Here is a 14958-nt window from a genome sequence, read left to right as displayed (position 1 = left end):
GATGTGGGTGCCCAAGGCACAATATCCCACATCTATATCACCCTTCACTGCCTGCAGACAGTTATGGAAAGGTGACTGCTCTCCAAAGTAAAGATTTAGAAATTGAAATAATTGATGAAGATATCTATGTAAATATTTTTGATAAAAGAAAATATTTTGCTTTTCCAATTTGTGGTTCACTTTATTTTAATAGTAATGTACCATACCCTGCTGTTATAAGCATTATAACTTCACAATTATTCAGATATTGTAAAATTTGTAATAAGTTAGAATATTTTATCAGTAATGTTCAAATACTGATGCAAAAATTAATAGTTAATGTGTTTAATAAAGAAACTTTAAATAAAATTATTAAATTATTCTGTAACAGATATAAAAATGTAATAAATATAAAGAAATAAAAATTAGAGAAATGTTTCTAAAAATTTCTAATAGCTACTTTTAGTTATGAATAAGGCCATTTAAGAACTTGGCACTGTTTTATGAGGATGTACACCTTTCCGCATATAAAGGTTTGTTTAAAGCATGATAGTCTTAGTAGACTTAATAAATGTGTGGTGGTTGGGTGCTATACTAGTTTATTTAGATAACTGGATGGGACTCTTCATACTTGTATAATTCGTTTACTGAGCTAGTGCTTTTCTACTATTATGGAGGCCGGATTGCTACTTCAAGAGGTAAGTTTCTAACTTACCTTCAAATGGTAGTGTTTTATTTTTCTTATTCTTATTTTTATTTTTTCATTATTTTTTCTTTTCTTTTTTATATAACTGTCTGTAACCAGTGAAGGGTGATATAGATGTGGGTCATTGTGGGCTTTAACACCCACATCTCGCTCTCTTTATTTCTATGTTTATATTTATTGCTATTCGTTTATTTCATTTCTTTATGTGAGATTGGTGAACAGAGGTTAAGACTGATAGACTGTGTATCCTCACCGTAATGTGGGCCCTACTTCCTCAGTCACCTCTAAAACCTAGGTTACATTTTATATCCCACGTTTACAGCTTACACCCTGGGATCTCTTTTAATTACTGAAGCGTTTTTTCTTTATTATTTTTGTTTCGGCTTGTTTTTAGGTTATAACAAATTAATGTACTTAGTAAAAGATTTGGATTTGCTGTTTTTAACGCAGTTCTTCTTTTGAATTTGTTTATTTAACTTTATCAGTATTAATTTTCTCTAACATATGTATACGGGCTCATAGGAGTAGTTAGTGATGTTATTTGGAATATTAACAATTTTTTTTTATTTATAACTCTATTGCGCGTCTCCTTTCAAACAGAAATCGTCACAGACGTACAAGCAATTTGATCCGCAAGTAGTTTAAAAAGCTCGCTCAAAAACTAGATTCCTTTATAAATAGCATTAATGCTTCTGAGGTTAATCAGTTAGATTAGCTAAAATGTTTAAAATCATGTGAGTATTAAGTCCTTGATATGAAACTTTAGCTATTGTGGAACCTCTAGTGTAAATTAGCCATGTTTATGTTCAGTGCCATTTTGTTTGAGAAAGATATATTGAGGGAATAAGAAACATATTTACGGTATATTGGATCTTTTCTCTCACTTAAGCTGTTGTTCTTTGACAAGAAGTAGTTCTTATAAATCAATCTGATCACATTTGGTGATAATATGGAAGTGGAAGTGTGAAAGAATTTCCAATAATTTCAGAAAATCAGCGTTTTACGGATGGAAAAGTTTTATGGAAAGACATTTATGCCCCAAACTAACTTTTTCATGTTGAGCATTGTTCTTACGTGAAGATTTGTTTTAGTATGTTTGAAACTGACAGCTTTATGGATATGCTAAAAAATGTTATTGATATTAATTTTGACTGTTACAACAAATAGTTACATAAAAGCGTATTAAGAATAATATTCTTATCTGAAATAATTTGAAATAAATCGTTATAAAACTGAAGACATAGCTCTGAATTAATCTTTTGGTCGTATCAAAAATTAATCAACTACAGTCTTAAATCATTTTAAGCTAATTAATAATTCATTGTATCGCAATAAAAAAACTAATAATTTAAGCCTCAATAAGTTTATCGTACAGAGACTATTATCATTATACAATAAAATCATTTGATTTTACTAAAGTAAAATGAATACTTATTTTATTAATAATAAACGATTCGTTATTTTTGTCGTCAAAATGTTACTTTCGGTTGCACCGTTTCCTTTCTTTTTCTGAATTTAAAACTAAGAATAGTTATATTAAACTGTTTTTCTTTAAATATTAAGTGTGGTTATATTATTTAGTAGATTTTAGTAGAATATTCTACTCATTGTGGGTCTTTCATGTGTTTTAATCTAATAGTAGTGTTAATCATCTTATTTTTAATTTTGAACTAAAAATAACTAATCATTCCACTAAAACGGATTCATGTGAATATTACACGAATTATGACAATTATTGTTAGATAATTCAACATTTTGTCATGTTTGAGTTAAATGTATGAACATTAGAGTCAAACTGATGGGATCCAGAGAGAAGGGGATTTTATGGTGTGTACAACCCTCAATTTACCTAACTACAATTATTTACAGAATATTTTATTTTTAAACGAACGTTATGAACTCTTCACTTGAAAATATTTTTTTCCAAAACATAACTTTAAACTTCTTGCATTACAGCAAGAGTTCGATATATTGTTATAACAGTTTAGAACTTTGTCAAAACGAGAATCGATTTTTTAATCATAGATATGAACAACATAGCCCAAGCGACTTCAGTTAAGAAAGGTGAAACAAGTAAATTATTTATGATGAATAATATCTCATCGATTGTAAAGTCATGCCTGATTTCTTCCGATTTTATAACAAGAACAAACTGTTTCTAAACATTTAGAAAATACAACGGACCTGATAAAGATACAGGTATTTTTGTTTGTTTGTTTTGAATTTCGTGCAAAGCTACCCGAGGGCTATCTGCGCTAGCCGTCCCTAATTTAGCAGTGTAAGACTAGAGGGAAGGCAGCTAGTCATCACCGCCCACCGCCAACTCTGTTACCAACGAATAATGTCATTGACCGTCTCATTATCACGCTCCCACGGCTGAAAAGGCGAGCATGTTTGGTGCGACAAGGATGCGTACCTGCGACCCTCAGATCACGAGTCAAACGCCTTAATCCATCTGGCCATGCCGGGCTTCATCCACAGTTAACAGTATGACTTTATTGTTTGGCACAGCTCCTCCTGTTCCTATATGTCTGTTTTCGCCTTTTTCACTCCTACGGTTTTTGACTTACCTCAATGAAGAATGGCGTAGATCAAGTCGCCGTTCGGATATGATCCTTAAATGTCATCCCGAAGGACTCTATGCTTTCTCTGTATTAAACTGTTCATCTCGACCAAACTTGGTATGACTCTTAGAGTATTTCGGGCAGTGACACAGATGTTACATCTTGCGAGCCCCTATGTTTATCCCACGTATTGAACGAGTATTTCAGTTAGTATTTCGAAGGAAAAAGGCTATTTTTAATTTTACGTGGACGCTAAATAGCTCTTATTCTAAAAGATGTGTGGGAAATTAGACTTTATATGGATAGTTACTGCATATTTTGTGTTCATTTACATACATTTATTCCACCACCAACGACGAGTGTTAACTCTGAAATAAAACCTTTTGTTCTTCTCTTTTAATAGGCACAGTACAAATAACCCATTGTATAGTTTTGTACTTAACTACAAACAGTAACACTTTTGAAGAATATTTATTGTACAAATTAATTATTTCATATAAAATATTTTATTTAACTATTATGAAACATCCTTTGATGCATCTATCTTATCACAACAGAGCGCTTTAGATTTATTGCTATCCGATTGTATGGAGGCAGTTTAATCGCACATGAAACTAAAAATTATTAATATAGTATTTGAAGGCTTGATAGTCAGGCTGTACGTTATATCAGCTGATATCAAGAAATCGTTTCGTGACCTGAAATAATCGTTCATGAATTATTTATTACACACTACGAAACAAAGTCAGTGCTAATATAATATAACAAAGTATCAAATTACGAATCATTAGCTAATGCGTTTGAAAAGCTAATTGGAGAAAAGATGAATATCTTAAGCTACTCTGTTACATCTGTTTATTTTCTATTGTATTCTATTGAAGTAAATATGTTTTGTTTTGTTTTTCTTATAAAACGATTATAGTATTTTTGTGTACAATAGATAGGTAGAAATAGTTTTCGTCCCTGACTATGTTCATAAAATCATTAGTTTTCGTCCCTGACTATGTTCATAAAATCATTAATTCTTTGAAACAAGAAAGTCTTACTCGACACAGAGATGGAAAAACAAAAACTCCTACAATGTAAAAATGAACTTATCTTACACGCACACATTGAAAATATGCTACGACCTAACCAGATATATAGACTAATAATGTAGAATATCGAACGTGGATATAAATTATTGTTATTTACATGTGTACAAGAGAGGTAAAAACCATATAATGCTATAAGAATAAAATATTTGTACTGTTTAGCAAAGTATGATGCAAGAGACAGTAAATGATATAGTAAACTCATTAGTACAGAACCTAATAAAACGATCAATCGGAACTATGGAAACTAATGGAAGTCATTTCTTGTAAGGAATTATAGCATTTTACTGTCCTTTGTTATTGTTATTATCTAAACGTTCTGAGGGTCGCGGGCTCAAATCCCCGTCGCACCAAACATGCTGTCTCTTTCAGCAGTGAAGGAGTTATAAAGCTACGGTGAATCCCATTATTCGTTGGTAAAAGAGTAGCCCAAGAGTTGGCGGTGGGCGGTGATGACTAGCTGCCTTTCCTCTAGTCTTACACTGTTAAATTATGGACGGCTAGCGCAGATAGTCCTCGTGTATCTTTGCGCGAAATTCAATACAAACAAACAATCTATATCAATGTAGATACTTAACAGATGCTGAAATAATCAGATTTTACAGCACCATGTTATAATGCTCTATGCTTGGCGTAAAATTAATCATTAATGGACTCCTTGCGATTGGCTGTGAATTTTGTTAAGTGGAGTAGATGTAAGCAAGTGAGCATGTTGTGGCAATCACAAGATATCAAATCATGTTTAGGATGTTATATTACAGCCTTATAGCACACATCGCAATGTATCTACGGTATATAGTGTCTGCATACATATCAAGAAATCTTAAATCAATAGACTTCAGTTGAGGTGATAGTATTTAGTCAGAAGACTTTGCTTTAGTCCAACAGAATGATGTTTCTTCTGCTGCGAACCTTGTTTGCAGATTAACGAAAGTAGTCTTAGATTTACATGCTTAGCCTTCAACTCTTAGCCTTATAGAACATACCTGAGATCATCCTGAAGAGTTATCTTCAAAGAATAGACCATAACATACTAATAGTAGAACGAGTAAGTATTTATTTATTTTAACTATAGTATTTTTTTATTTTTTCATACAATACTTAAGATAATGGAATGTAATTACTATTTTGAAACTTTTGGATGACATTTCATATAGTATGGATTGTTAAAAAAATTAACTCTTTCAATGCTAAGTTGAAACGTTTTTGTTTCATCTTTCCAAAATTTTATATATAACAAAGTACAAAATGGTTTATGGGTATTGTAATGTTTGTGAAAAGCGTTATAATGTGACAGTCAATGCCACTATTCGTTGGTAAAAGAGTAGCCCAATAGTTGGCGGTGGGTGGTGATGATTAGCTGCCTTCCCTCTAGTCTTACACTGCAAATTTAGGGAAGGCTAGCGCAGATAGCCCTCGTGTAGCTTTGCGCGAAATTTAAAAACAAAACAAAATAGGTCAGGAGTGTGAAATAGCGAATTGTTTTTTTGTTCAAGGTATCGTTGTGTTTATCGTTAATTTATTATTACTCTCAGTTGTTTAGTTTATCTATGAATGTCTGTTGCAATAAAACACTAACTTATCTTCTAATTATCCATTTGCGTTTTGAGTACATGTGTATGTATAATGAAACTGACATCACCTTCCTTAATGGTGCCATACAAATAATATTAATGTAGAAGATTGTCTCATATATATAATTACATGAGGTGAGCTCTCGTGAGCTACTCAATTAATAAATACCCTGTCAGAAATTTACTAAGAAAGAGAGTCACGAGACGGTTAGTGAATAACACAGCAAGTGGAGCATTACTGTTTATTACGTGATATTGTTATTAATGTTGGAAGATATTTCAAATGTTTTTATATTATTATTATTGATAACAATAGAGTAAGTGAATTATTACTGTTTATTACGTGATATTGTTATTAATATTGAAAGGTATTTTAAATGTTTTTATATTAATATTATTAATAACAATACAGTAAGTGAATTATTACTGTTTATTACGTGATATTGTTATTAATATTAAATGGTATTATTTTGGTTTGTCATTACTTACGTTATCACTGTATTTATTATTAACAACTAGTCTGAACACTCAAAACTGTGGATATTGTAGTGTAAAAAACGTTTTAACATTTTTTTGCATAAGTATGTTTTTTTCCTGAATTATACCGCAGAGGCAAAATATTAAAATACAACCATTATCTACATAAAATTATCCTATCATTTGAAGGTCAAGCATGTTAAAATGACTTTTTATTTGCATATACGAATATCTTTGTATTTGTACACAGTAACACCCTCTCCGAACATGAAGAAAGTGAAATGCCCTCCTAAAATTATGATAAAAACACACTTATTTTGTATGTCATCCAAGGAAATACTACTTGAATATATGCTATTATGTTTAATTATGGTATCTATACCCTGTAGCCCCCCTTTCTTTAGCTGTGGAGACAGAGTAAGAAGGTTACACCAGCTACACGGAAGTTGAATATGATGGATTTTGTGGTAGCTTTTTGATGGATGGTGTCGGAAGGCAGCTCGTCTGATGAAAGGAGTAACTGACACATCACTAAGAATGATGTTAGGGTTTATAGTCACGAGATTGTGGCTACCATTAGGAAGTATCTCGCTGGTGCCATTAGACCTGTTTCATTATGAAGGAATGCAAGCTTTGTCCTTACCACGCACGAATCATCACCGTCTATCGTGAACATGAAACTTGCATAAGAATTCACTTGCCAGTATTTACTTCTGACTTCAGTTCTATGGAATATACCTGACACTAGTTCTGAAGACAGATATAATGCATATCTCACCCACGAGACACACTAGATTAGCTAGGAAACGATAAGCAAAATAAATTCCCTCGAATTGTATCTAGAGAGTCATACAGCTATAATGCACATTTGTAATAACCATTCTGATAGACATACGTGTTACACAAATTAATTATTAGTATCTTCAAACCATGGTGTTTAACTCAACATGGAAAATGTGACGTGACAGACCATGTTAGATTTCCTGAAAAATATGTCAACTATTTGTGAATTATTTGACTTAAGTTGTGCAATTGAAGCAAGTGGGTGTATTCCAAAAAACAGGCATATATTATCTATCAGTAAAAATATACCATAAAAAAACTCTTTTCGGTGACATAAAATAAAATTTATACACTTATTTCACAGTTTCTGGCTTACATATGTCACAAAAATAAGCTAAATGATCAGTATTTTGTATTTAATATTAAAACTCATCAAATACCAGGCTTGTAAAGAAATGAACTGTATGGTGTTACTGATATTATTACATAATCGAGGTGACGCCTTTGTTATGGCTAACATATAATAAATTTCAATATTTCTTTGATATTTTGTGTAACGTATATGAGTCAGAAACTGTCGAATCAATGATTAGATTTCACTTTATATTACCAAAAATAATTTAATATGGTCTATGCAAACTGTACCAGATGCATGCATAAAACTAGAATATTGATCATATCTTCCAAGTACCACGAATACTGCTTTAAAGGGCCTTCCCCCTTCAGTGGCACAGAGGCATGTCTATGGACTCACGTCACTGAAAATAGCGTTTCGATACCCACGATTGGCAGAGAACAGATAGCCCGTAGTGTAGCTTCGTGTTTAATTCCAAACAAACTATCATAGCTTGATCACTCCTATGAAAGATATTTTTCCTGGATATCTTTATGGGGTCACTTGAAGGGCTGTAATAAATCTCCAAAAGCATATCACATATGTTCGATGGGATTGAAGTGAACCCTTCTTTCACTTTGACCTGTTGGTGGTGAAGAGGGGCTATATCATCTGTGTGCTTATGTTATACATTATATGTTACTATATGCAAGCATTCTAGCAACCATAACCATTGGTTTGGAAGCGAGTTTACATTATGACAACGACACTTGAAGCAGGGGTGGATACAGGGTTTTTTGGTGGGGGGTATGATCGACTAAGTAACAATGACTTAAACCCAACCCCTGGTAAACTTTTCTTTGTTACTGCAACGTAAATTTCATGGAATTAATTTAGAAACAAAGAAAAGAAACATATATGACTATGAACTCTCATTTATTGATTTTATCCTAAAATATCAAGTTACAAGTAATCGTACACAATTTTGGTATGGCCAGTGGGGGGATTTATCCCCCCATCCCCACTGTATCCATTCCTGACTTGAAGACACTTGTAACAAATATTCAATAACATGCTCTCATTAAAAGGCATATGTTCATCCGACGACTCTTCATACAAGTCCTACATTTAAATGTTTTACATAAGGTCAAGCAAAATTGGTCGAAAATTTGAGAGCACTTCAAGTAAGTCTGCATTTGATTTTTGAATGACAAGTAAAACAAGCTTACGAGAGACACCACAGCACTCTTAACGGTAGTTAAGATTACAAATCTACCATCTTTATAATATCGTACACGATAACTCTGACGTAGGTATTGCTAAGTGAAGAACACAGAGTACAAACAGCCATGAAAAGATTGGAATAATTTTGGGAGTTAATATTTTCACGAAACCACACAGCTGAACGATCAAAAGGTTGTTGAAGTCTTAAAGTCAATAAGATCTCGTCGGATAACTTGTATCAGTGTTTCCCACGGTGAACAGAGTAACAGCGCAGCTCTTGTCACGTTGTAGAACAAGGTTTCTTTGAAGCCACAAGTGACCATTACAGGTCATATGCCTAATTCCCTCTTCTTGATTTACGGAACGACGAGCAGACCGACAAAACCTAGTTAAAGCTATAACTTTCTTAAATATGGTTAACGTTTAAATGTTACGTGCAGTGTAGGTGTTTCAGCTAAATATACTGAATAATACTTTATTACCCCTTATGATGTGTATGTAAGAACGAGTTTGTTATTTATGTTTTAGATTGTAAGCATTGTATGAACACTTGAAATGCAAAGTTTACACATAAATATTTCATATTCATATTCATACCTGTGGAGTATTTTTAGTAATGTGAATATGAAAAGAGGTATTAGAAACAAATATTTTATACAAAATAGACTTCATTGCTTCATATTTTCACAAACTCTCTCACAAAAGTAAAGAGATAATCCGCTTAAAATAAATGTAACGAACACAAAATACTTTTCACATTATATAATTCATCAAATGTACATATTCTTGAAATTATTTTGCGTGAACATTTCTTGATCTTCAAAGAAACTTTCTCTTCGTGTGTTTGCGTTTACTGCCAAACAACCTGTTTGCAAGTTCCCTAGTGGGTGAACGGTACGCTTACAGACTGATAACGCTAAAACCGGGCTTCGGTTTCTCTAGATGAATAAATAGCGCATTGTATAGTTTTGCGCTAAAACAAATAAATGCATCTATTCTTCGAATGGATTTGTTTGTTTATTTTCGAATATCGCGCAAAACTACATGAGGGCTATCTGCATTAGCCTTCCTTGATTTAGCAGTCTAAGACTAGAGGGTTTGTTTGTTTGTTTATGAATTTCGCACAAAGCTACTCGAGGGCTATCTGTGCTAGCCGTCCCTAATTTAGCAGTGTAAGACTAGAGGGAAGGCAGCTAGTCATCACCACCCACCGCCAACTCTTGGGCTACTCTTTTACCAATGAAAAGTGGGATTGACCGTCACATTATAACGCCCCCACGGCTGGGAGGGCGAGCATGTTTGGCGCGATTCGGGCGCGAACCCGCGACCCTCAGATTACGAAGTGCACGCCTTAACGCGCTAGGCCATGCCAGGCCTAAGACTAGAGGGAAGGCAGCTAGTCATCACCACCCACCGTCAAGTCTTGTGCTATTTATTTTAACAACGAATAGTGAGATTGATCGTCACTTTATAACTCTCCTACGGCTGAAAGGGCGAGCATGTTTGGTCCGATTGAGATTCGAACCCGCAATCTTTAGATTACGAATCGAGCTCCCCTAGTGACTTGGCGATGGTGGGCCACTACAAATGGAGAAGAACAAAAATAGAAGTGTTATATCCGATTTAATCTGAACGTTAAATATATCTAATATATTGTGTAAAATACCTTACTAACTTTATAATGAAAAACGAACACGGTAAGCACTTTCAAAATCAAGTTTAGAAATTTTTTTCATGAAACAGTCACATTTTTGATAACGTCGTGTTTAATTATTTCACGTAAAAAAAACATGTTGCGTATTCTTTGTTTCCAAAAGCTGATTCAGTTCATTTTCACAGTTGATATCTGTATCTCTTCCGTAGATTAGAACAAAGTGTCTCGTCCTTGCATTTTATATCTGGCGTAATACCGCTTATACGGTCTATAGAAAGCTAGTTGGTTATTCTCTAATAACTTTTAACTTTTCTCAGAAGTTAAACGGAAACAGTTTTTAACGTTAGCTAAAGTACTTTAGTTTAAGGCGACATTAATGATCTACTATATGTGAAACCCAACCAGTGCTAGTAACATCTAAAATGCTGCTAAAAAGACTTTTATAACTCTATTGGAATTGTGATGAGATGAGAACACGACTTACTTTGTAATACATCATTTCACAAGAGACATAAAATCTTCACATCGGTTCTGTTTTGTTGACGAGGTTATATTAAATTTCCTTCATGAATTTCTCTGTTGGAAGTTTTTAAACACCCTTCACAGTTTATTGCAACAGCCTTGAAGTTACATTAATACATAAAAAATATATAAGCTTTATAAACTCCATACACACTCTAGCTTAATACTTGCTTTAATGTTTTTCTTGCGTGAATGAAGCTACCAGTTGGAATTTCTCTGGTAACTAGAAGCTTATAAGTAAATTTATATACTTTTTAAGTACGCTTCAAGTTTAAGCGATAACTTAATAAGTCAGACATATTTTTAAATGGAGAATCTAAAAGGTTTTTCGTCTTGATAAATGACATTTCTATATTAATTTTGTAATTTGAAGACAAATACAGTTTATGATGTAATTAACTGCCCCCCGCTAGTACTGCGGTATTTCTACAGATTTACAACGCTAAAATAAGGGGTTCGATTCGCCTCGGTGAGATCAGCAGATACCCCGATGTGGCTTTGCTATAAGAAAACACCCACATTTAATTAATGAGTTTTACATTTCATAAACTGAAGCTTACTAACAAGTACGTAATCCCAAGGTCGCGGGTTCGAATCCCGGTTGCTCCAAACATGCTCGCCCTTTCAGCCGTGGGAATGTTGTAATGTGACGGTCATTCCTACTATTCGTTGGTAAAAGAGTAGCCCAAGAGTTGGCGGTGGGTGGTGATGACTAGCTGCCTTTCCTCTAGTCTTACACTGCTAAATTAGGGATGGCTAGCGCAGATAGCCTTCTAGTAGCTTTGCACGAAATTTAAAAACAAACAAACTAAAGAAAACAATACTAACAAGTACAGTTTAATCTTCTACTTAAAAATATTTATTTATAGTAGAAAATAAAATAAATATAATTTAAACAAATAGACAAGCATCAAACAAGGTTGTGTTAAAATAGTGTAATTTATTGGACTTCACAGAATATACACTGTCGATTAGACGCGCATACAATTGATTTCGCATTACTTGTATTCTTCTGAAAAATCAGTAAAAAATCATATCGACTCAATGCTTAGTAACTATCATTATTAATTTTACCCAGACGGTAGAATTCCCCTGCATGTATTTCACTTACAAAGCATGTAAAGCAACCATGATCTAAGCAACTTGTGAAACACCTTATTAAGAATTAGCTCAGAACGCTCTAAAGACTGTACCACATATGTATATAATAGGCATACAACTTTCTCGTCATGTTTACTTACCAAGCAGTCTTATCAGTTCAAAGCTGTTATCTGCCATGGGATTTTGCAGTGTCGGTAGTCAATTGGTTTCTAGCGTGATTACAATTCTAAATAAATACTCTAATTCTATAGAAAGCTAATTTGACAGTTCACGTAGTATAGTATAGTGAGATTTCCCTAGATATTTCTAGACTCATCTATTTTAAAAAATACTAGTGAAATCTCACCTCACGTTTCCAGTATTTGGTACTTAATATTATCAGCCGGAAGGAAATATTTTATTTAATCGAAAACACCTTAGCTGTGAATAAAAAGGTGAGATAAAAGGAAAAGGAGTCAGCGTGCGACTTATAGGAATGAAATCAAAATTTTTGGTTGAATTAATAATGATTTTAGAACAAATATTCATTGATTAGTTAGCCAGGCAGAGATTTTCGTTCAACTTGAGGTAAAATGGTGGGATAAACAAAATACGAGGCCTAGCTACCTGGGTAATATTTTCACGAAATCACACAACCGGGCAATCATAGGGCATGTAAAGCCTTAAAGTTAATGAGGTCTTGTCAAATAACTTGCATTACTGTTAGCCGTCTTTAATCCGAATGAAAGAAACAAACTAAAACCGATCAAATTTCACTCATAAGAGAAGATATAGTAAAATTCTCAGATGTACGCAATTTCTTTCATTAAATATATTGAATAACATTGGATATGTGATTTACACCAAATGAAGCACTTAATTGTACGCTTTAAATATTTACAAATATACAAGAATTTAAAAATAAATCCATAAGAATTAATTATGTTTTTTTTTTATAATAAAGTTTCCGTACTTTCTGTGAAAAAACAAACAAACAATCTAACCAACATCAAATTTCTTAATGGATTGCCTTGAATTTTGATATATAAAGTCAGGGTTTAGTAAGGCAAATCCACTGAAAACGTGTGATAGTTTGGACGAATATATAGTCGGAAATATAGAAAGTGGAAAATAGCTAAACTATCACTCTCGTCAATAACACAAAGTGCTTCCTGCGGGATGTTTTGACCGAACGAAACATACCGTTTGATTTGATTACGCACTACAATACGGAAAGCCAGGTCATAGATGTCAAGGTTCATACATAGCCGCTTCTAATTTTGAACTACTGACTAAAGACAAGGCAACTGTGCAACAGCACTTGCCATCTATATGACTAATTTAAAACTTGCAAAAAATTACTTAGATTTCAGAACAGCAAGTGCAAATACGATTGTATTTGTATTTTTGACAGACATGTATAAAGAATATTTACCCAGGTTTCTAATGTTGAGCTACTGACCAGAGGGAATGCAGCTAGTCAGGAGTACCTTACCGTTCTTATTCACCCAAATAGATTGATTGACATTCTTATAACACATCCATGGCTTAAAGTGCAGAATTTGTTGGGTGTTTTATTGCGATATCGTGAAAATCGGAACATGACTGTCATCTCTCGAATCCGGAGATCTAGTATAGGTAGGGCCAATTTGAGTCCTAAAATAACATTATATTTATATATGTATATATGTATGCATATACATATGAGAGTAAATATTACTTGTTTTTTTTTAAACAAATAAGATAGATACTTTGTTTCTTTGGAGGTCTGGAAAATATCGCAAAGTTGTACATGTGTATAGAATGGTTAGAAAATGAATGTATGACTTTTGTTTGTTTGTCTGCATGTTAGCAAAATACTGTAATGCGTCTATATGTATATAAGATTGTTGAAAAGTCAGTGTAAGAATTTTTAATAGACGAAGTATTATGCGCACATGTACAACAGGTAACTTTTATTTATTAATTCTATCAGCAGTATTAAGATTACATTACATTCTTTCAATGATCAGTTGTTAGGTATATAAAGTCCACAGCTAACACTCTTCACATTGCGTCAATTAGTTTATCTCATCCTGCACTGTGTTGTTGGACATTTGAAAAATGATATTATCCCAAATAAATGTCCTTAGTGTGATGTATCACTTACTTCGAAATTATGAAGTATTTCAACACTATAGAACAGTTAATCAAAGCAACAAGGACCAAGCTAAACTCAGGGGTTCTATTCCCCTTGGTGGACTCAGCAAATAGTCAGATGTGGCTTTGTTATAAGAAAACACACACACAAGGACCAATTATACTTACAGTGGAAGCTTTCTTATTTTAGTAAAGTCAGGAAAGCAAGTTATGTGAGATAATTACTTTTACAATAGTGCGAATATTGTAATGTTATCTTTTAGGAGAATAAACAAGAAAAATACTAGTGCAATAGCCATGGTAGAAGAACGAATGGTAATATTTAGATTTTTAGAGATTTATAAGGAGATTTAATAAGCTCTCGAGAGCACCAAGTTGAGAACTAGAGGTTGATATAGAAACACACACAAACATGAAAGACATGCTTTGAAGAAGACAGTTATTGCTGATTCTAGCATTAGATACAATCAAAACCAAATATAGACACATTTTAAGAAATGAACAATTATTGTTGATTTACCGATAACAAAGGCTTCACATTACTTACAATAATTACTTATGTCGCGAATTCAGCAATCAAATTAAAAACTACTTCTCTGGATAATTGGTAACGAAACTACATGATTTATAATATTGTATTTCAAGATAAAATCAACTACAAGTATCAAAAAGACTTAATGTATTTGATTTAAAAAAAAAAGAAGTAATGACTTCTAGAAACGGACTACAAGACAATTCAAATAATAGAAATTACTTCTAGCAATAGAAAATAGAGTATGGTAATATAATTGATTTAAAACAAAGGCTTATGAATACACCTAGCCACAA

This window comes from Tachypleus tridentatus, chromosome 12, assembly GCF_004210375.1.
Source record: "Tachypleus tridentatus isolate NWPU-2018 chromosome 12, ASM421037v1, whole genome shotgun sequence".
Taxonomy (NCBI): domain Eukaryota; kingdom Metazoa; phylum Arthropoda; class Merostomata; order Xiphosura; family Limulidae; genus Tachypleus; species Tachypleus tridentatus.
The sequence above is the reverse complement of the archived record's forward strand: the minus strand, read 5'-3'. Positions refer to the sequence as shown.